Source organism: Somniosus microcephalus, chromosome 15, assembly GCF_052327205.1.
Source record: "Somniosus microcephalus isolate GS21.2 chromosome 15, FLI_Smic_1.0, whole genome shotgun sequence".
Classification (NCBI taxonomy): domain Eukaryota; kingdom Metazoa; phylum Chordata; class Chondrichthyes; order Squaliformes; family Somniosidae; genus Somniosus; species Somniosus microcephalus.
Window position 1 is genome coordinate 44,306,521 of NC_141001.1, and position 22,485 is coordinate 44,329,005.

The window sequence follows — 22,485 nt, forward strand, 5'->3', positions numbered from 1 at the left end:
TATTGCACGGGACTGCTCCGTGCAACACCCTCCAGGCCAAGTCCCCAATAGAACAAGGGAGGACTCCCGCATAGAGAGCCCTCCATTGGGGACCCCCGCCTCCGCCGGAAGGCAAAACGGCACGCCACGGCGTGTCCGGACGGCAGGCGAAGATGGCAAAGTGGAAAGTGTGCAGGAGCAGCCCGTACAGGAAACCCCTCCGTGCGGAATGAAAAGGCACGGAGGGTATTTCCTCGAGACGGCTCAAGTTGTGAGGCGCCGGTTCCCGAGGGGGGTTTTGGGGCTGGGCGCCGATAAGGAATTCCGTCCAAACGGGGGAAAGCTCGGGCGGGATCGCCCCACGCGCCTGAGCCGCCTTGATACACATCGTGGCGCCGGGGCATAGCGTCGCTTTCACCGACTCGATGGCATTGACCGCGAGCCGGACGTTGGCCCAAGACATGCGCCGCGCCAACTCCTCCGGCGTCATCCAGCCCGCTCCTCCGCCATCGAGCAGGTCCCCGACTCTAGTCACCTTGCCAGGCACAGCCCTGCATTCCGCCAGCCACCCGAACCCGTGGACGTGGAGGTGCGGATTCCTGAACAGCGGCTCCCGAAGGACAGCCGCCATTCCTGACGGGGGAGAGCTCCGCCTGGAGGCGACGTAGTTCCAAACCCATAGCAGTTCCTGGTAGAAGACAGGCAGCTCCCGCAGGCTGGCACGCGTGCCGCCCACTTTCACAAACAGGAGCTGTATGTCGTAATTGAGGCCGTGCAGCTGGCGGAAAAAATACATTGCCAGCGCACACCATCTCGGAGGATTCTCGATGTACAGGTATCTCTGCAGCATCTGAAGACGGAAAGTCGCAGCCTGGGTGCGAAGGCACACCAGCGCCCGACCGCCCTCCCTAAGCGGGAGACTCAGAACCGTGGCAGAGACCCAGTGCATCCTTTTGCCCCAGAAGAAGTCGATGAGCTTCTTCTGTATCTTGGCGACAAAAGCAGGGGGAGGGATCAGAGTGACCAACCGGTACCACAACATGGCGGCCACCAGTTGGTTTATGACCAACGCTCGACCCCTGTAGGACAACAATTGGAGCAGTCCTGTCCAGCGTCCTAAGCGAGTGGCGACTTTGGCCTCCAACTCGTGCCAGTTCGCCGGCCAGGCATCCTCGGCAGGGCAGAGGTAGACTCCCAAGTAGAGGAGGTGTGTGGTGCTCCAGGCGAAGGGCCTGAACTCCTCCGGCAGGGAGTCCACCCGCCACTGACCCACCAGGAGTCCGGAACATTTCTCCCAGTTGATCTTGGCAGAGGATGCGTCCGAGTAAATCTGCTGGCATTCCCGCATCCTCCGCAAGTCAGCGGGATCCGTGACCGTGAGGAGCATGTCATCGGCGTAAGCCGAGAGGACCACCTCCACGCCCGGCCCTTGCAGAGCCAGTACCGTCAACCTCTTCCGCAAGAGGCGCAGGAAAGGCTCTACGCAAATAGCGTATAACTGACCGGACATGGGGCATCCCTGACGCACCCCCCTCCCAAAGCGAAGGGGCGCCGTCAAGGACCCATTAACTTTAATCAGACACTCTGCGGCAGCGTACAGAAGTCGGATCCGGGCGACAAAATGCGTCCCGAACCCGAATACGTGCAGAGTCCCGAAGAGATACTCGTGATCCACCCTGTCGAATGCCTTCTCCTGATCCAGGGAAAGGAGGGCGACCGACAGACCAGCCCTCTGGGAATGGTGGACCAGGTCCCGGACCAGATGGATGTTATCGTGGATAGACCGGCCCGGGACCGTGTAGGACTGGTCGGGGTGGATCATGTGGGCCAGCACGGCGCCAAGGCGAGCAGACATGGCCCTGGCAAAAAATTTATAGTCCGTGCTGAGGAGGGAGACCGGGCGCCAGTTCTTGAGGCGGAGATCGCCCTTCTTAGGCTGCAGGACAATAACCGCCCTGCGCCAAGAGAGGGGCATCTCCCCGGTCGCCAAACTTTCCCCCAGGACCCGCGCGTAGTCGCCCCCCAAGACGTCCGAGAACGCCCTGTGGAACTCCACGGTCAGCCCGTCCAGCCCCGGGGACTTTCCCCTGGAGAGCTGGCGGAGGGCGCCGGTCAGCTCCTCCAGACTCAGGAGCGTCCAATTGTTCGGCGCCCTCCAGGCCAACCTTCGGCAGGTCCTCCCACAAAACTCTGCGCGTATCCTCGCTGGACGGATCCGGAGAGAACAGAGCCCCGTAATAGGCGCGGGCCTCCGCGCTGATTCCCTCCGGATCCGAGACCAGAGATCCGTCGTCGGCCAGCAGCCCCAAGAGCTGCTTATGGACCCCTTGTCTTTTTTCCAGCGAGTAGAAGAAGGGGGAGCCGTGGTCCAGGTCCCGCAGGAACTGGATCCGCGACCTCACGTACGCGCCTCGGGACCCGACGAGCTGCAGGTCCTTCAGCGCGCCCTTCTTCTCTTCATACACCTTCCGCAGGGCCGGGTCCTTGACGACTTGACCGAGACGGGACTCCAGGTCGAGCACCTCCTTCTCCAACCGCCCAACCCGGGCCTCCCGCCTCTTAGTCGGCCCCTTCGCGTACTCCTGACAGAAGAGACGGACGTGAGCCTTGCCCACGTCCCACCATAGCCTCAAGGAGGGGAAGCCCCCCCGCTTCCTTCTCCAGTCGGCCCAGAACCGACGAAACGAATCCTGGAACCGCGCGTCCTCCAGCAGCAGGTTGTTAAAATGCCAGTACGCGGACCCCATCCGCGCACGCAGCGGAACGAGCTCCGCCCACACCAGGTGGTGGTCCGTGCACGGCACCAGCCGCATGGAAGCCGCCGGAACGCAGGAGACGTACGCCCGGGAAATATAAAGGCGGTCGATTCTGGACCATCCTCCTCCAGACCTCACGCAAGTGAAGGCGCTGGAGTCGGGGTGGAGATGTCGCCAGATGTCCACCAAGTCAAAGGACCCGACCAGGTCCCTCAACTTCTCCATCGCCACCAGGCATCGCTGGGGGGCCGAACGGTCCCTCGCCTCGAGGGTGCAGTTAAAATCCCCCCCGAGGATGACGCACTCGCCCGCGTCGATGGAGCCCAGAAGAGCGGACACTTCTTCAAAGAAGCGCACTTGCTGCGCACCGGCCTGAGGGGCGTACACGTTCACTAGATGGAGCGGCACGCCCCCCAGGCGAACAGTGACCTGGAGCAAGCGGCCCGGCACGAGCTCCTTGACCCCCAAGATCTCCGGCTGAAAATGCGGGGCCAGCAAGATAGCCACCCTGCTGGAAACGCTGGAGAGGTGACTCATGCTGACCCCTCCTTGCCACTCCAGGAGCCACGTGGCCTCGTCTCCCGGAACGGTGTGCGTTTCTTGCAGGAAGCACACCGCATACTTCCCGTCCCGAAGGACCGAAAGGTTATTAAATCTGCGGCGAGCCTCCCTGCTGCCGTTGATGTTGAGGCTGGCTATGGTTATCTTCATCTCAGAAGCATAGTGCAACCTCTACCTACAACTAACGGGGGGAGGGAGTGCAGCCGCTAGTCGACCGCCACTCCCTCAGCAGCCCAGTGAGGAACGACCTGAGCTGACGCAGCTCGAGCGGGCTCACGTCCGCGTCCGCGCCCATGGTCTTGACGGCGGCGCGGACCGACCCGATGAGCAGCGCCAGCTCCGACCACCTGGCGAGGGCCAGCCGGGTCTTGTTTGGACGACCCTGGCACACGGCCACAAAATCCCGGAGTTCCCTGACGGGAATGAGGGGAGACTCGGCGAGGGGCACGAGGTCATCCATCGCCTCGTCGGCGATGGACTCCAACTCATCCTCCGCGCCCATCACCGAGTCCCCGTCCTCCTCCGGGGGGTCGTCACCGGCAACCGACCCGTCCGTCGCGTAGTGCGCAGCGAACGGCTCGGCCGCAACAGCCGGCCCCGCCTCTGCCCGGATCCCACCCCCAGGATCGGTGGCAGAGGAATCCTCCCTGGGCTCCTCTGGGGGTGCCGGGCCAGAAGACGGCGGCGGTTCGGAGCCCCCCTCCGCCTCAGACGCCGGAACGACCGGAGAAATCAGAGAAAAAACAAAACCGAATTCCTCCAAGACGTCCAGCGCCAGAGACACAGTCAGAGGGCCTTCCTCTTCCCCGCCACCGGCCTCCGACCCAGCAGATGGGGTGTCCTTAGCTAAAACCTCGACCAGGTCGAGCAGCCCCTGGGAAATGTCCGGGTCGCTTTGGGCGAGCTCACTTTCCTCGAACTCGCCCGACCCAGACCCCAGGCCGCCCGACCCGTCGAGGGGTAACGGCACTGAAAGAACATCTATTTCTGCCACGGGTTGTTCCGCGACCCCCCCCACGGGCAGGGTCTCGTCCCCATCCCCGGGAGGCACGTGCTGGACAGACACATCTGCCTCAGCCTCCCGAGGGACAGGCGACCCCTGCCGATCGCCGGTGGTGGTGACAGCGGTGGGGGGGGGCGCAGTACCCGCGGCGGGCGATGACTCCCCCTGTTCGGAGGGACCTTCCTCCTCCCAGTCCTCCTCCTCTTCCAGGGGGTCGCGCCTTCTTGTTAGTGCAGAGGGAGCGAGGGAGACCTCCATGCCTGCAGGGGCCTCCTCCTCTGCTCCCTCCGGCGGAGCAGGTTCGTCGGGTCCCTCGGGCCCGAGCCCGGCCGCAGGTATTAACGTTTCCGCCTCGGCGGTCGCGACCACAGGCTCGGGCACGAGGTCCCTCCCACCCTCGTCTGCCCCGACCAACTCTGCGATGAGCGCAGGTGTCAGGGGCTCCAGATCCAAGGGCTCGCCCTCCGCGGGGGGACCCACCCTGAGGTGTTTCATCTTGCGCCGTGACTTCCTTCCGCCCGGACGGGCTCCCTCCCCCCCGCCGGAGGCCCCGGTGGCATCGGCCTCCGACGTCGACCGCACATCAGTGGCACCCGACGCGCGGACAGATCCGGGGGGGGCGGCGGCAGCGCCAGCCTCGGCCACGCCAGACGATCTGGCGGCCTTGGAGGCGGGGTAGTTCTTTCGGATGTGCCCCACCTCCTTGCAGGCGTGGCACCGCACACCGTCCGACGTCCAGAAGACGGGGTAAGCGGTCCCCTCATGGAGGACGACAAAAGCCCCGTCGGTGTCCTCCTCCCGCGCCAGCTGAATAAAGGCCTGGCGCCGGAAGGAGAAGACGTGTTGAAGGCTGGCTTCCCGGAAGCCGAGCAGGATGGGCGTAATCCCCGACCTCACCTCCCCAAGTTGGTGCAAGTGGGGGAGGAGGAGCTCACCAGGAATATAGGGCGGGACGTTGGAAATCACGATCCTCCGCACGGTGGCCTCAAGAGGATCCACCGGCAGGAAGGTCCCGCCCACGGTGAGCCCCTTGGCGACGGCCAGGGACACCGCCCGCTCCGACCCCAGGAAGAACACAGCTTTCCCGTACATTTTTGAGGCGGCGAGGATGGCTGAAGGGCCGACAACTCCAGCCATGGCCTTTACGCACGCCTCAATTGTCATGGTGGGGTGGGTGTAGCTCTTCACCCCAAGCTTTTTTGTAATTAATTTGAAAGGTGGCAGGGCAGCAGAAGATGCGGGAGCAGCAGTGGCTGTGGCTGCCACTCCCACATAAGTCCTGGCTGGCCCCGTCACCGGCGAAGATGCAGACGCCATTATGGGGTGGCTTTTTAAAGAAGAGCTGCACCCACCCCAAGTCACAGGCCTTACGGTGTTAATGGCCTCAGGTAATTAAGGTCTTCCCTTGAGCAGAGGGAGCTGTTAAATTAAAGGCACACCTCTCCCCTTGTTGGAAGTAATTGGGAGAGGGGCCTTCTCCCCTCTGCTCAAGTGGCAATTAATAAAAGGTGGAAAAAGAGGTGCCCTTTGAGAGAGACAAAGAGAGAGACAAAGAGAGAGAGAGAGAGGGGGGTGGGAAGGAGGGAGGCCGCAAAGGCAGGGTCGCCACTCAGGATGGTAGGTGGGTGGGTGTCGGCAGGGGTGCACTCCCCGATGGAAAAAATAAAGTCTCTGTTGGTGGTCTTCAGGCAGGGGGAGAAGATGTCTTCACCTGGGAAAGCTGGAGAATGCCCAGGCTCAGCCCCACACCAGGTCTTCGCGATGTATAAAGGCTTCACCTAGGCAGCTCCAGCTATCCCAGGCCAGGCAATGGAAGGGGCGCTTATTAGTGGTGCGTGTGGCCTAGTATACTACAAGAGCCACACACACGCACACACAGACACCCCTTGGTCTTCCGGCCAGTCTTCTTTCCTCCGCCCACCTACAATACAAAGTCTTTTGGGGAATGCACCAAATGACACCCACCTGCAGATGTTCAGAAGAAGTTGTTCCTACCCTCCTTCCAAGTAGTGGGTGTTGAGTACCACTCCTCTCCCCTCTCTCCCCCTCCTGGAATGGAGGCCAATTTGGGGAGGCAGTGGTGGAAAGGCCTCTCCTCTTGTAGATGCTGACCTCCTTTTTCCCTCTCCTCTTCCCTCTCCAGGCACCTCAGTTGTAGATGTTGCTGCTGGTTGATGGTAGTGGTGGCCTGGGGTCTTTCCTTCTCCTCCACTCCCTGGCCAAGACGACCACCACTTTCCACTCTGCTGCAGCTCCAACCAGCACCACAGAGAATGAATAAAGTTGTGTTTTTGTCCTTGTCTTGTCCTCTATGCCTCTGGCCTCACCTGTGTCTTGTTAATGTATTTGTCTCCTGTCTCATTTGATGAATTATGTCACGTGACCATTCTGGCCTGTATTTAAGCTTCCTGTTTCCTGTCCTCTTGGCTCAGTCCTGGGTTCAGCTGCCTGCAGGTAGCAGCTCTCTCGAGTCTTTCTGTGTTCGAGGTTCAAGGAATCTCCTTTCGAGTGTTACTATGTCTCTGTGTTTTCGAGTATCAAGTGAAGCATCTTTCGAGTTCTACCCTGTCTCTATGTTCTTGAGTCTCAAGGAATCATCTCTCGAGTGTTACCATGTCTCTGTGTTTTCGAGTATCAAGTTAAGCATCTTTCGAGTTCTACCCGGTCTCGGGTCCTTGGATAGGTTTCCTGCACTTGGGTCCACTACCGAAAACTCTAGCAAAACGGCCCCGTGAATGCACGGCCCCGTGACAAATAGGACAAAGTCAGCATGGTTTTATGAAGGGGAAGTCATGTTTGACAAATTTGCTTGAGTTCTTTGAGGAAGTAACATACAGGGTGGATAAAGGGGAACCAGTGGACGTAGTGTATTTAGACTTCCAAAAGGCATTTGACAAGGTGCCACACAAAAGATTATTGCTCAAGATAAAAAATCACGGGATTGGGGGTAATATTCTGGCATGGGTGGAGGATTGGCTAGCTAACAGAAAGCAGAGTGTTGGGATAAATGGTTCGTTCTCAGACTGGCAATCAGTAACTAGTGGTGTTCCGCAGGGGTCAGTGCTGGGTCCCCAACTCTTTACAATCTATATTAATGATTTGGAGGAGGGGACCGAGTGTAACATATAAAAGTTTGCAGCTGATACAAAGATGGGAAGGAAAGTAGTGAGTGAGGAGGACATAAAAAACCTGCAAAGGGACATAGACAGGCTAAGTAAGTGGGCAGAGATTTGGCAGATGGAATACAATACTGGAAAGTGTGAGGTTATGCACTTTGGCAGGAAAAATCATAGAGCAAGTTATTATCTTAATGCTAAGAAACTGGAAAGTACTGTAGTACAAAGGGATCTGGGGGTCCTGGTGCACGAAGCTCAAAAAGTTAGTATGCAGGTGCAGCAAGTGATCAAGAAGGCCAATGGAATGTTGGCTTTCATTGCTAGGGGGATAGAATATAAAAATAGGGAGGTATTGTTGCAGTTGTACAAGGTATTGGTGAGACCGCACCTGGAATACTGCATACAGTTTTGGTGTCCATACTTAAGAAAAGACATACTTGCTCTCGAGTCAGTACAAAGAAGGTTCACTCGGTTAATCCCGGGAATGAGGGGGTGGACATATGAGGAGAGGTTGAGTAGATTGGGACTCTGCTCATTGGATTTCAGAAGAATGAGAGGCGATCTTATTGAAACATATAAGATTGTGAAGGGGCTTGATCGGGTGGATGTGGTGCGGATGTTCCCAATGATGGGTGAAACTAGAACTAGGGGGCATAATCTTAGAATAAGGGGCTGCTCGTTCAAAGCTGAGATGAGGAGAAACTTCTTCACTCAGAGGGTAGTAGGTCTGTGGAATTTGCTGCCCCAGAAAGCTGTGGAAGCTACATCATTAAATAAATTTAAAACAGAAATAAGACAGTTTCTTAGAAGTAAAGGGAATTAGGGGTTACGGGGAGCGGGCAGGAAATTGGACATGAATCTAGGTTCGGATCGGTCATGGCCCTATGGGTAACGGAGCGGGCCCAGGGGCCGTGTAGCCTGGTTCTGCTCCTACTTCTTGTGTTCTAATTATATGTTAGATTTCAGGAGATGGTTCTATTCCTGTTCCTGGCTGGGGTGGAGATCACCTTTTACAGAAGGTAAGTACTGTAGAAAATATAGGGACAGTGATCTCCTGGACGAGTTTCGATCGCCTAGATGGGTCGGAGAGGAATTTCCCAGATTTTTTTCTCCCAAATTGGCCATTGGGTTTTCTATCTGGTTTTTCGCCTCTCCCATGAGATCACATGGGTTCGGGAGGGATGTAGAGTGATAGTAGATTTGAGGTTAGGATCAGATCAGCCATGATCTTATTGAATGGTGGAGCAGGCTCGAGGGGCCGATTGGCCTACTCATGCTCCTATTTCTTATGTTCTTATGTTCTTATGTAATTACTGGGGACGGTTGACTATGGAGGGTCAAAAAAATTTTGCTCACCTTAAAAGTATGATGCTTCAAACAAGTTTTAGTATCACAGGGGGGAGTGTAAGATTTGCAACATTTCTGCATTTCCCCGAAGGCTGTTATTAATAAACGGGACCCTGTGTGGACATTTTAAATCAAAAAGGGTACCCAAGATGGCATCCGTGCCTCGTGGCAGAAAGCCTGTGGGGTTTTAAAATGGACTCTGCAACGCAGACAGCTTGTGGATCGAAACCCAAGCTGCAGTTTTCTGTGAAGAGAGACTTTGGCCTAGAAATTGGGTATAGCCCCACTTGAGGCGTTAGAACTGGTGCTGCGCAAAGTTTATAGCCAGACGAAACTTATCGCCGCCTGGCGCAATATTGGGTTGCATCGCCCCCAAAGGTGATTGAGGCGCGAATTCAGACATTGCACGGGCCTCCTAAGGCGCAAAACTTCCAGCGCTACCCAATATCGGTGCGGACGGGCGCAGCGCAGGTGATCTCAATTATCGATAACCACGAGACTTCCAGGCGCCAGCCGGCTCTTAAAGGGGTGGGTCAGTCAGCCTCAACTTCCACACTCATCGCCCTGTAGGCCTCAGAATCGGCGCATGCCCTTCTCTGGCGCAAAAAACTTGGTCAAGATGGAAAAGGTGAGACAGAGAGCAGAGCGCTTCAGCACTGAGGCTCTGGAGCAGTTGGTGGCCGCAGTGGAGCGCCGTCGAGATGTTCTCTATCCTGACAATGGCAGGAGGCCGAATCAAAAGGACTACCGCCGAGCTTGGAGGGATGTTTGTCAGAGGGTCAACTCCAGCAGCATGGTGACCAGGAGCCCTGTTCAGTGCAGGAAGAAATTCAACGACCTCACTTGGGTCGTGAGGGTGAGTGGTGTTTATGCAAACTTCTGATTCCCTCCATCTGCACCTGACTTCATGGCTACAGGGTGCGCGATGCCCCAATGGCCATGTGTCAGCAAGCACCCATGGCCCTTTGTGGGCACACACATGCACATTTGACTCAAGGCGTCATGTAAGGGCTCTTGCACCATGGGGGGCATGAGATGATCACTCAGGGCGTCATGTAAGGGCTCTTGCACCATGGGGGGCATGAGATGATCACTCAGGGCGTCATGTAAGGGCTCTTGCACCATGGGGGGCATGAGATGATCACTCAGGGCATCATGTAAGGGCTCTTGCACCATGGGGGGCATGAGATGATCACTCAGGGCGTCATGTAAGGGCTCTTGCACCATGGGGGGCATGAGATGATCACTCAGGGCGTCATGCAAGGGCTCTTGCACCATGGGGGGCATGAGATGATCACTCAGGGCGTCATGTAAGGGCTCTTGCACCATGGGGGGCATGAGATGATCACTCAGGGCGTCATGTAAGGGCTCTTGCACCATGGGGGGCATGAGATGATCACTCAGGGCGTCATGTAAGGGCTCTTGCACCATGGGGGGCATGAGATGATCACTCAGGGCATCATGTAACAGAACTTCCCCTTCTTTCCCCTGCAGTCCAAGCTGGCGACGATTCGCAAGGACCAGCTTCGAACCGGTGGAGGACCTCCACAAGTGGTCACTCTGACGGATCTCGAGGAGAGAGTGCACCAGATTCTTGGAGGACGTCTGAGTGGCCCTGTTACCACTGCAGCTGCCGACCCCATTGTCGACAGCGATGGTAAGGATCTCACCTTTTTCAGCTGTCTCCTGCCACTTGGTCCCCCCGCCAGCATGCTTTCTCACTGTGGAGCCATGTCATAGCCTTGCCGCAATCTGGCATGCCTTGCTGCCAACCTGTCCTTTTGCTAAAGCCACTCTTCCACCTCCCTGCTTTCAGATGCTGCATCACCAGCTCGGGATCCGGGCCCTGAAGCTGCCAGTGCCAGTGCCTCTGGAGGCGAGGATCAGGAGGAAGCCGCACCATCCGTTCCAGCCGCAGGGGAGCCAACACATCTGCAGACTGGGGATAGTAGCTCCCTGGAGGGGAGGGGGGGGGCTCTGATGAGGAGCCAGTTGCCGGAACAAGCGGCCTGCATCAACGCGAGGGGGGTAGGCAAGTTCGGGCACCGGCTCCCCGGTGGGCGAGGCAGGGAGCGATGACTGCTGCACAGAGTGCAGAGGAGGTGCGTAGCCTGGCTGAAATGAGCACCCAGGCCCGGCTCAGGCACACTGAGCTTATGGCTGCAGTGGGGAGGATGCCTCAGTCGATAGAAACACTGGCAAAGAGTGTGCTGGACTTTGACGCTGCAATGGAGAGGACTGTCCAGGGCTTCGGGGCAGCAATGGAGAGGACTGTCCAGGGCTTCGAGGCCACTATGGAAAGGACTGTTCAGAGCTTCGGACAATCCCTGGAAAGGTCTGTCCAGGGCTTGTCCGAGGCAGTGGAACGGACTGCTCCGGCCTTGTCTGAAGCAATGGAGAGAACTGTCCAGGGTTTCTCCGAAGCACTGGCACCTGCCACACAGGTCCTCACTGCTGCCACGCAGTCACTTGCTGACCTCGTCCAGACCCAGATTGAGGCAACGTGAACTCTCACTGCTGCCACCCTATCTGCATCAGCTAGGATCACCCCAGGCCCTTCCAGTACCACACGAGGCCAGGAATCAGTGGAGCAGTCGCTTGTGGCGGTAGAGCCGAGCCGGTCCCCTCCGAGAGCCAGTGTGTCGTCCGACCATGGTGCAGGTGTCCTCTCTCGGCAGGTGACCATTGCTCATGCCACCGCTGGAACGTCTGCAGTGCAGCTGCCACCACCTGCAGTGCACACTGCTTCCAGCCATGGCCAGATCAAGCAGCCAGCCTCCGCACCCTCCAAGCCCAGAGGTCGTCCAGGCCGTCCCTCAGGGGCTTCTGCGCTTGCAGACAGTCACCAGGCGTCCCCCATCCTTGACGCCGCCACTGGGGTTCAACTACGGAGGAGCAGCAGGGAGGGAAGGGGCCGACCGCGAAAGAGAAGTCGGTCTCCATCAAGGGGCCAGCAGTAGAGGGAGGTGCTGAGACGTTTCTTTCCCCAAATTCAAGGACGCCCTCACCTGTTCTGATTGTTGGTGATGGTTTGTTTAGTTTTGCGGCTTTGCCAGAGAGTTAACTGTTATTTTGTTAGTTATGGTTTCTGTTGACATGACGTTGCTATGCTGGAAGGAAGCACTTTGTTGAAAATAAAGAACATTTTTTATTTACAATGGTACTCGTAACTATTTACACTCATGGTGGCCTTCATAGGCTTTGAACGATCAGAAGTGCGCAGGACGAATGAGACCCATCATTCCGTCAGAGGGTCCTCAAACCGAGTCCTTATGAGCCGCTGACGGACGGCCCTTCCAGTTTCAGGAGCCCTCCCATCTTCCTCCTCCTCCTCCTCCTCCTCGTCTGCATGCTCCTCCTCCTCGTCTGCCTGCTCTTCCTCCTCCTCCTCCTCCTCCTCCTCGGCCTGCTCTGCTGGACCTTGAGGGGCAGCTGGCATTGGCTGGGTTCGTCGAATGGCCAAGTTGTGGAGCATGCAGCAGACGACGACGATGCGACCCACTTGCTCCGGCGAGTACTGCAGGGCTCCCCCCAAATGGTCCAGACAGCAGAAACGCTGTTTGAGCACACCAACAGTGTGCTCCACAATGTTCCTGGTCACCTGATGGCTGCTATTGTAAAGCTCTTCTGCCGGGGTGGCGGGCAAACGGAGTGGGGTCATGAGCCATGGGCAGAGAGGATAGCCCTTGTCGCCAAGAAGCCAGCCTCGTGGGTGAGCCGGCCCCTCAAAAAGGTCAGAAACTGAGGTCTGCCGCAGGATGAACACATCGTGGCTGCTCCCAGGGAATTGCGCGTTGACTGCCATGATCATCTGGCGGTGGTCACAGACCAGCTGGACATTCAGGGAGTGGAACCCCTTGCGGTTGCGGAACTCCTCAGGATTCAGTAATGGCGCCCGCAAAGCCACGTGTGTGCAATCAATGGCCCCCTGCACCATGGGGAAGTCCGCAATAGCAGCGAAGCCCTGCGCGTGCGCCGCCTGCTTCTCCGGGGTCAGAGGGAAGGTGATTAATTGACGCCTTCTTCTATAGAGGGCAGCTGTCACTTGCCGGATGCAACAATGCACTGCAAATTGAGATATATTCGCTGTGTCCCCAGTGGCTGACTGAAAGGATCCGGTGGCGTAAAAGTTGAGGGCAACAGTCACTTTGACGGCCACCGACAGAGAGGTCCTGCACCGTAGATGCGGCTGCAGATCCTCAGCAAGCAGGTGGCACAGCTCAGTCACAACCTCCTTACGAAATCGGAGCCTTCGCAGACACTGCTCCTCCGACATGATATGGTATGACACCTGCTGCCTGAAAACCCTCGCAGCGTATCTTCGGAGTGGCCGACCTCCATTGCCCCTCCTCCTTCTGGCCAATCCCGGTCCTCTCTCCCGCCGTCTCTGTGCCCCTTCAAAGTGTCCGGCCATGAGGACGTTCCCCTCCAAAGCAGCTCCCATTGCTATGCCAGACGGGCAACACGCTGTAATGTCTAGCGCTCCAACTGCTCCGGACAGGGCTGAAGGTCCCAAGTATTTGAAGGCTAAATCCGATAAATCCTGTGCAACAGTAGCTCACCAACTCTCTCCAGCAATGATCAGAATGAACAGGCCAAGTGGCTGCAGCTTTTATACTAGAGCTGTCCCCTTTAAATAGCGCCCCCCGACTCCGAGAAGGGCCTGGGAACGTTCCTTCGAACGGTCACTAATAGCGCCAGGCGGAAAGGTTCCGGGCGCCACCGAATATCCGGTCAGGGGCGCCAAAAGGGCATTGCACACTGAAATGATGTCATGATCAGCCTGCGCACGCGGGCGCGTGCTAACAGTTAGCGCAGGCGCTAAATGGATAGTCAATATGTGAGTTGTTGCTATCTTCATTGCGCCCGCCCGAACATTGGGTAGCGCCCCAAATCTCGGACTCATTAGGCGCTAATCGCTTGCGCAACCAACCGAATTTCTAGGTCTTTGTGTTTTGAAACCAGACAGGACTCTGAATTATGTATTAGATCAAATTGGAGACAAATCTAAATTCAGTTTAGGCCTATAGTTAAGGCCATCAAGCAGTCTACATATATAATCGGAAACAGATTAAGAGAGCCATCGAGGCTGGACAGGCCCATCAAGGAACATTCATGACAATACAAGTCAATTATCGGCCATCTAAAAACAGTTAGTATGGATTGCGACCATTATTTAAAATAGCCCGCCAAGATTAAGACAAAGAACTAACCTGATTTGGCGTGCAGGTAAGGGTTTTCGAAAAGAGTATGTGTAACGAGACAGGATTAATTAAAAATGTCCTAGTAAAGGATCCCCTTGGAATGAGTGACCATAACATGGTTAAATCCCATATTCAATTAGAGGGTGAGAAGGTTGGATCTCAAACAAGCGTGCTAAGCTTGAATAAAGGAGACTATGAAGGTATGAGAGCGGAATTGAGTAGAGTGGATTGGGAAAATAGATTAAAGGGTAAGATGATACATGATCAGTGGTGTACATTTAAGGAGTTATTTTACAACTTCCAAAAAATATATATTCCACTGAGAAGAAAAGGGTGTAAAAGAAAAGACAGCCATCCGTGGCTAAGTACAGAAATTAAGGATAGTATTCGAATGAAAACAAGGGCATATAAGGTAGCCAAATCTAGTGGGAGGATAGAGGATTGGGGAAACTTTAAAAGACAGCAAAAAATAACAAAAAGATTGATTAAGGAAGGGAAGATAGATTATGAAAGTAAATTAGCAAAAAATATAAAAACAGATAGTAAGAGTTTTTATAGTTATATAAAAAGAAAAAGGGTGGCTAAAGTAAATGTTGGTCCCTTAGAGGATGAGACCGGGAAATTAATGGTGGGAAATATGGAGATGGCAAAAACACTGAATGAATATTTTATATCAGTCTTTACAGTAGAAGACACTAAGAATATCCCAACACTGGACAAACAGGGGGCTAAAGGGGGGGAGGAGCTAAACACGATCAAAATCACTAAGGAAGTGGTACTCAGTAAAATAATGGGACTCAAGGCGGATAAATCATCTGGACCTGATGGCTTACATCCTAGGGTCTTGAGGGAAGTGGCGGTAGGGATTGTGGATGCATTGGTAATAATTTTCCAAAACTCCCTGGACTCAGCAAAGGTCCTGGCAGACTGGAAAACTGCTAATGTAACACCCTTATTTAAAAAGAGCAGTAGACAGAAGGCTGGAAACTATAGACCGGTTAGCCTAGCATCTGTGGTAGGTAAAATTTTGGAGTCCATTATTAAGGAGACAGTAACGGGACATTTGGATAATCATAATTTAATAGGACAAAGTCAGCATGGTTTTATGAAGGGGAAGTCATGTTTGACAAATTTGCTGGAGTTCTTTGAGGAAGTAACATATAGGGTGGATAAAGGGGAACCAGTGGACGTAGTGTATTTAGACTTCCAAAAGGCATTTGACAAGGTGCCACACAAAAGATTATTGCTTAAGATAAAAAATCATGGGATTGGGGGTAATATTCTGGCATGGATAGAGGATTGGCTATCTAACAGAAGGCAGAGAGTTGGGATAAATGGTTCATTCTCAGACTGGCAATCAGTAACTAGTGGTGTTCCACAGGGGTCAGTTCTGGGTCCCCAACTCTTTACAATCTATATTAACGATTTGGAGGAGGGGACCGAGTGTAACATATCAAAGTTTGCAGATGATACTAAGATGGGAGGGAAAGTAGTGAGTGAGGAGGACATAAAAAACCTGCAAGGGGACATAGACAGGCTAAGTAAGTGGGCAGAGATTTGGCAGATGGAATACAATACTGGAAAGTGTAAGGTTATGCACTTTGGCAGGAAAGATCGTAGAGCAAGTTATTATCTTAATGGCAAGAAACTGGAAAGTACTGAAGTACAAAGGGATCTGGGGGTCCTGGTGCACGAAGCTCAAAAAGGTTAGTATGCAGGTGCAGCAAGTGATTAAGAAGGCCAATGGAATGTTGGCTTTCATTGCTAGGGGGATAGAATATAAAAATAGGGAGGTATTGCTTCAGTTGTACAAGGTATTGGTGAGACCGCACCTGGAATACTGCGTACAGTTTTGGTGTCCATACTTAAGAAAGGACATACTTGCTCTCGAGTCAGTACAAAGAAGGTTCACTCGGTTAATCCGGGGATGAGGGGATGGACATATGAGGAGAGGTTGAGTAGATTGGGACTCTACTCATTGGAGTTCAGAAGAATGAGAGGCGATCTTATTGAAACATATAAGATTGTGAAGGGGTTGGATCGGGTGGATGCGGGGAGGATGTTCTCGATGATGGGTGAAACTAGAACTAGGGGGCATAGTCTTAGAATAAGGGGCTGCTCTTTCAAAACTGAGATGAGGAGGAACTACTTCACTCAGAGGGTGGTAGGTCCATGGAATATGCTGCCCCAAAAAGCTGTAGAAGCTACATCATTACATAAATTTCAAACAGAAATAGACAGTTTCCTAGAAGTAAAGGGAATTAAGGGTTACGGGGAGCGGGCAGGAATTTGGACATGAGTCTAGGTTCGGATCGGTCATGGCCCTGTGGGTAGCGGAGCGGGCCCAGGGGCCGTGTAGCCTGATCCTGCTCCTATTTCGTGTGTCTAATTCTGTTAGATTCAGGAGATGGTTCTGTGATAGTGGATTGGCGGTTAGGATCAGATCAGCCATGATCTTATTGAATGGCGGAGCAGGCTCGAGGGGCCGATTGGCCTACTCCTGCTCCTATTTCTTATGTTCTTATGTTCTTATGTAGTATAATTGAAGGCCCCCGGGTAGCAATCGCTCTCTGCTCTTCTCTTCTCTCTCTGCTCCTCAGCCCCTCGCCCTCGTGGCTGTCGCTCTTTCCCCATCCCGCGCTTACCCCCTGGCCTTTGCCCGTGCCTTTCCCCACTCCATCTGGAAATCGCCCCGGCACTGCATCGGGCAGACACGGACAATTCAGGCCAGGCGAGGCGGGATGCGACGAGGGGAGGAGGGAAGACCACCTGAGGAAGACCGACTGAAGACCAACTGAGGAGACGAACTGAGGGGAGGCTTTGAATCATCGGTCCTTCAGCCTCAGCCAACCTGCGACTATCTTCATACAAACTCAAACTGTCGGCCGACGACGAAGAATCATCCCTGCAAGGTAAAGTACCCAAACAGAGACTTTAACTTTGGGGTACTCGAACCTGGACAACGTCCTTGCAGCGCCCGGAGACCATGTGATGATGGCAGGCTCCAGAGAGCACCAAGAGCAAACCCCAAACCCCACCGCTGTTTTGAGTCCAACAAACCCTTTTGATTGGTGAGCATAAGTTCTGACCCCTCATAGCTTAATCTAGTTAGGTATAGGGGGTGGGATAAGGATAAGGGGATTGTTAAGGTAGTTGTTTTCCCTCGATGTGCCGTGGGCTCCCCATTCCCTGTATAAGTATAGTTATTCTTTTGTATTTTTGCCTGTAGAAGTGTACACTAGTAATTTTCCATAAGATTGTATCAATTTTTTTCCTCTTCAATAAAATCTTGGTTTTTGTTTACATCCAACCACCTGTCTACTCGAGTCTTCTCTGTACCACCGCCTTGTACCTAAGTCCGGTGTCTAGAACCCAGGGGCGTGGGAGCGATTCGAACCGCTCATAAACAGTCAGAGGCATAACAGACTGGGCGCACGTAACCCCACAGGCCACCCCCTACACTCCTGTACTCAAATCCTCTTGTAATGAAGGCCAGCATACCATTTGCCTTTCTAATGGCTTGCTGCACCTGCACATTCACTTTCAGTGACTCATGTACAAGGACACCCAGATCCCTTTGAGCATCTGCATTCCCCAATCTTTCACCATTTAGGAAATACTCTGCCTTTCTGTTTTTTCTACCAAAGTGGATAACTTCACATTTATCCACATTATATTCCATCTGCCATGTTCTCACCCACTCACTGAGCCTGTCGAGATCCTCTTGAAGCCTCTTCACATCCTCTTCACAACTGACACTGCCACCTAGTTTTGTATCATCAGCAAATTTGGAAATTTTACATTTAGTCCCCTCATCCAAATCATTGATGTAGATTGTGATTGCTGGGGCCCAAGCACCGATCCTTGCGGTACCCCACTAGTCACAGTCTGCCATCCTGAAAAAGACCTGTTTATCCCTACTCTTTATTTTCTGTCTGTTAACCAATTCTCAAGCCATGCTAGTATATTACTCCCAATCCCATGTGCCCTAATTTTGTTCACCAACCTCTTGTTTGGGACCTTATCGAAGACCTTCTGAAAATCCAGATACACCACATCTACCGGTTCCCCTTTGTCTACTCCATTAGTTACATCCTCAAAGAACTCCAATAGGTTTGTCAAACAGGATTTCCCTTTCATAAATCCATGTTCACTCTGCCCAATCTTACTATTAGTTTCTAAGCGCCCAGTTATTGCATCCTTTATAATAGATTCCAGCATTTTCCCAACTACTGATGTGAGGCTAACAGGTCTGTAGTTCCCCGTTTTCTCTCTCCCTCCTTTCTTAAATAGCGGGGTTACATTTGCTATCCTCCGATCTGCAGGAACCATTCCAGAATCTATAGAATTTTGGAAGATGACAACCAATGCGTCCACTATTCAAATGGCCACCTCTTTCAAAACCCTAGGATGCAAGTCATCCGGTCCTTAGGATTTGTTGACTTTTAGTCCCATTAATTTTGCTAGTACTGTTTTTTTACTAATAATAATTTCTTTACGTTCCTCATTCTCGTCACCCCCTTGGTTTTCTCGTATTTCTGGGAGGTTTTTTGTGTCTTCCTCCGTGAAGACAGAAACAAAGTATTAATTTAATTTCTTTGCCATTTACTCATTCCCCATTATAAATTCTCCCGTCTCTGACTGTAAAGGACCTACATTTACCTTCGCCAGTCTTTTCCTTTTCACATACCTATAGAAGCTTTTACAATCCGTTTTTATATTTTTCGCTAGTTTGTGCTCATATTCCATTTTCCCTTTCTTTATCAATTTCTTGGTCCCCCTTTGCTGATTTCTAAAAAGATCCCAATCCTCAGGCTGACCGCTTTTTCTGGCAACTTTATAAGTTTCCTCCTTTGACTTAATACTAGCTTTAATTTCTTTTGTTAGCCATGGTTGGATCACTTTCCTTTTGGGTTTTTATGCCCTAGAGGAATATATGTTTGTTGCAAATTATGCATTTTTTCCTTGAATGTTAGCCATTGTATGTCCACCTTCATATCTTTTAGTGTAGTCTCCCAATTTACCATGGCCAACTTGTCCCTCATACCATTGTAGTTTCCTCTGTTTAGCTTGACGACCTTAGTTTCAGATTGGACTACTTCACTCTCAAACTTAATGTAAAATTCAATCATATTATGGTCACTTGTCCCTAAAGGCCCCTTTAGGTGGGAAAGTAAGCTGTGAGGAGGACACAGAGGCTGCAGAGAGATATAGAGAGGTTGACTGAGTGGGCAAGAACATGGCAAATGGAATACAATGTGGGGAAGTGTTAAATTATCCACTTTGGTAGGAAAAACAAAACAGCAGAATATTTTTTGAATGGTGAGAGACTGGGAAATGTTTACACTCCGAGGTACCTGGGTATCCTTGCACATGAATCACAGAAAGTAGGTACAGCAAGCAATTAGGAAAACAAATGGTATGTTAGCTTTTGTTACAAAGGGATTAGAGTATAAGAGTAAAGAAGTCTTAGTACAATTATACAGGGCATTGGTGAGGCCACACTTGGAGTACTGTGTAGAGCTCTGATCTCCTTACCTAAGGAAAGATATACTTGCCTTAGAGGGAGTGCAGTGAAGGTTCACTAGACTGGCTCCTGGGATGAAGGGATTGCCCTATAAGGAGAGACTGAGTAGACTAGGCCTATATTCCTTAGAGTTTAGAAGAATGAAAGGTGATCTAATTGAAACGTATAAAATTCTTACAGGCTTGACAGGGTTAATGCTGGGAAAATGTTTCCCCTGGCTGGAGAATCTAGAACACAGGGTCACAGTCTCAGAATAAGGGGTAGGCTATTTAGGACTGAGATGAGGAGAAATTTCTTCACTCAAAGGGTTGTGAAGCTTTGGAATTCTCTACCCCAGGGAGCTGTGGGTGCTCAATCGTTGAGTATATTCAAGACAGAGGTCGATAAACTTTTGGGAACGAAGGGAATTAAGGGATATGGGGATAGTGCGGGAAGGTGGAGTTGAGGCAGAAGATCAGGCATGATCTTGTTGAATGGCGGAGCAGGCTCGAAGGGCCAAATGGCCGACTCCAGCTCCTATTTCTTATGTTCTTATTTCTTTCTTTCATACAAAGGTGTTAATGCGCTAGTATGCATTTTCTCTGTCAGATTCTTTGACAAAGGCATTAATCTATTTAAAATAATGCATTTGTATGCTAATATCACAATGCAATTTTCCTCCATTTCTCTTCCTTTCTGTTTGCGTCCTTCTCTTCCTCTCTCTCTTCTTTTTGTCTGCCCTCGCCTCTTTCTCTACTCGTCTATTTCTCTAATGGCTGAGCCTGTGGCATCTTCTGGCTGTTGTTCAAAGGAGCAGCCAGAAAGCCTTCAGGCCCAAGTACTTGCAAAGAAAAGGTACATATCTTTAACACCACGCTCCATCCTCTTGTTACCTGCCCCTCAGACCCACTGACCTGACAGAGGCTGAGCATAGAGCCTAAGGGTCACTTCAGAGTCTCCCTCAAAATGGGTGCCCTCATGGCACTGGGGGAGGAGAATGAAGTGGGAGGGCTGGTTACACTTTCCCATATTATTTGCATGGCTTAATCTTGTAGTATAACCGCTGCACTGCGCCACCTTGGAAACCCTCAGGAAACCCTATACAATGTAAAGTAGAGACATGATGGGTTCCCTCTTTTTCTTCTCCTTTGCACTTGAGAACTCAGAGGAAACCATGACAAAGCTGACCTATCTCTTCTATTCTAATTTTTTTGTTTCTGTTTAATCTTAATAAACACAAATTGGTATGAAGTCTGAGTTATTGGCCTGTTTGATGTTTTCCATTAGCTGGAGAAATCAGGAGTGTGAAGTGATACCCTGTAGTATTACTAGTGCATACCTCAACAGTCAAAAGGTTCATTGTTTGCTTGGAACCCTGATACCCTATATACTTTGCACATTTACATTCAGGAGTTCATCTGTACTGTCCAATATCTAGGAATATTATTGTATAACCCAGTGTGTAACAATGAAACCCCCTGGTTGTAGGAACTGGGTATTGTTATCCTTGCATATGCCCTCAATTGTGCTTTTCCAATCTTTCAAAAGGTGGTACTGACACACACTCTAGTCAGATGAGGTCAAATTAAAAGCAAGAAGGTTTATTTTACAGAATACGTGTGACTGAACAAAGTAACATATTCATTCTTATTTAACTTCTTCTATAACGCTTTCTGTAACATACAAAACAACAACGCACAATACACTACCATAGGTAGTGGGACAAATACTGTTTTTCTTTCTGGTCAGCCCTAGTTCAAATCTAACCAGCTCTACTGCTAATCCCCAGCCTAGGTCTAGCCTCCTGCTCACAACAGCTCTTACAACTGCCCTCAAACATGTGTCTCTTTGTCCTTTTTGTGGCCTCCCAAAACAGGAAGTTTGGCAAATTGGCAACTTAGCCATTCCCTGTCTAGGGGTTGGCCAGTAGAGTTGCCGATGTAGACTGCTACAACCTCCTTGGATGGCCCCTTGAAACTAACTTCTGCAAATGTCAGAAAGATGAGACATTCCAATCACTAAAGCGTGAATGGTTGCTGGGGTTTTCTTTTAAGAAACCTCCATTTTCTGAGACTATCTGGGCAGACACTGCATCTGAATTCTGATCTGTATTCCCGCCATATGGCTGCCCTGTGAATCTAACCCTTTAAAAGCACGTTTTAACATAAATTACACCGAGCTCTCCCCTTCCATTGTAAAATGGTCAAAAATTCTGAAATGCAACATTTCAGAAAATTTATTAAACTGAGGGGAAAAAAGAGGCAGATAAACAAGGGCCAGAGAGAAGAGTGAGAGAAGGAGGCGAGAGATGGGGAGAGTGAGAGAGGGAGGAGAGAGATGGGGAGAGTGAGAGAAGGAGGAGAGAGATGGGGAGAGTGAGAGAAGGAGGAGAGAGATGGGGAGAGTGAGAGAAGGAGGAGAGAGATGGGGAGAGTGAGAGAAGGAGATGGGGAGAGTGAGAGAAGGAGGTGAGAGATGGGGAGAGTGAGAGAAGGAGATGGGGAGAGTGAGAGAAGGAGGAGAGAGATGGGGAGAGTGAGAGAAGGAGGAGAGAGATGGGGAGAGTGAGAGAAGGAGGAGAGAGATGGGGAGAGTGAGAGAAGGAGGAGAGAGATGGGGAGAGTGAGAGAAGGAGGAGAGAGATGAGGAGAGTGAGAGAAGGAGGAGAGAGATGGGGAGAGTGAGAGAAGGAGAGAGATGGGGAGGGTGAGAGAAGGAGGAGAGAGATGGGGAGAGTGAGAGAAGGAGGAGAGAGATGGGGAGAGTGAGAGAAGGAGGAGAGAGATGGGGAGAGTGAGAGAGGGAGGAGAGAGATGGGGAGAGTGAGAGAAGGAGGAGAGAGATGGGGAGAGTGAGAGAAGGAGGAGAGAGATGGGGAGAGTGAGAGAGGGAGGAGAGAGATGGGGAGAGTGAGAGAAGGAGGAGAACGATGGGGAGAGTGAGAGAAGGAGGAGAGAGATGGGGAGAGTGAGAGAAGGAGGAGAGAGATGGGGCGAGTGAGAGAAGGAGGAGA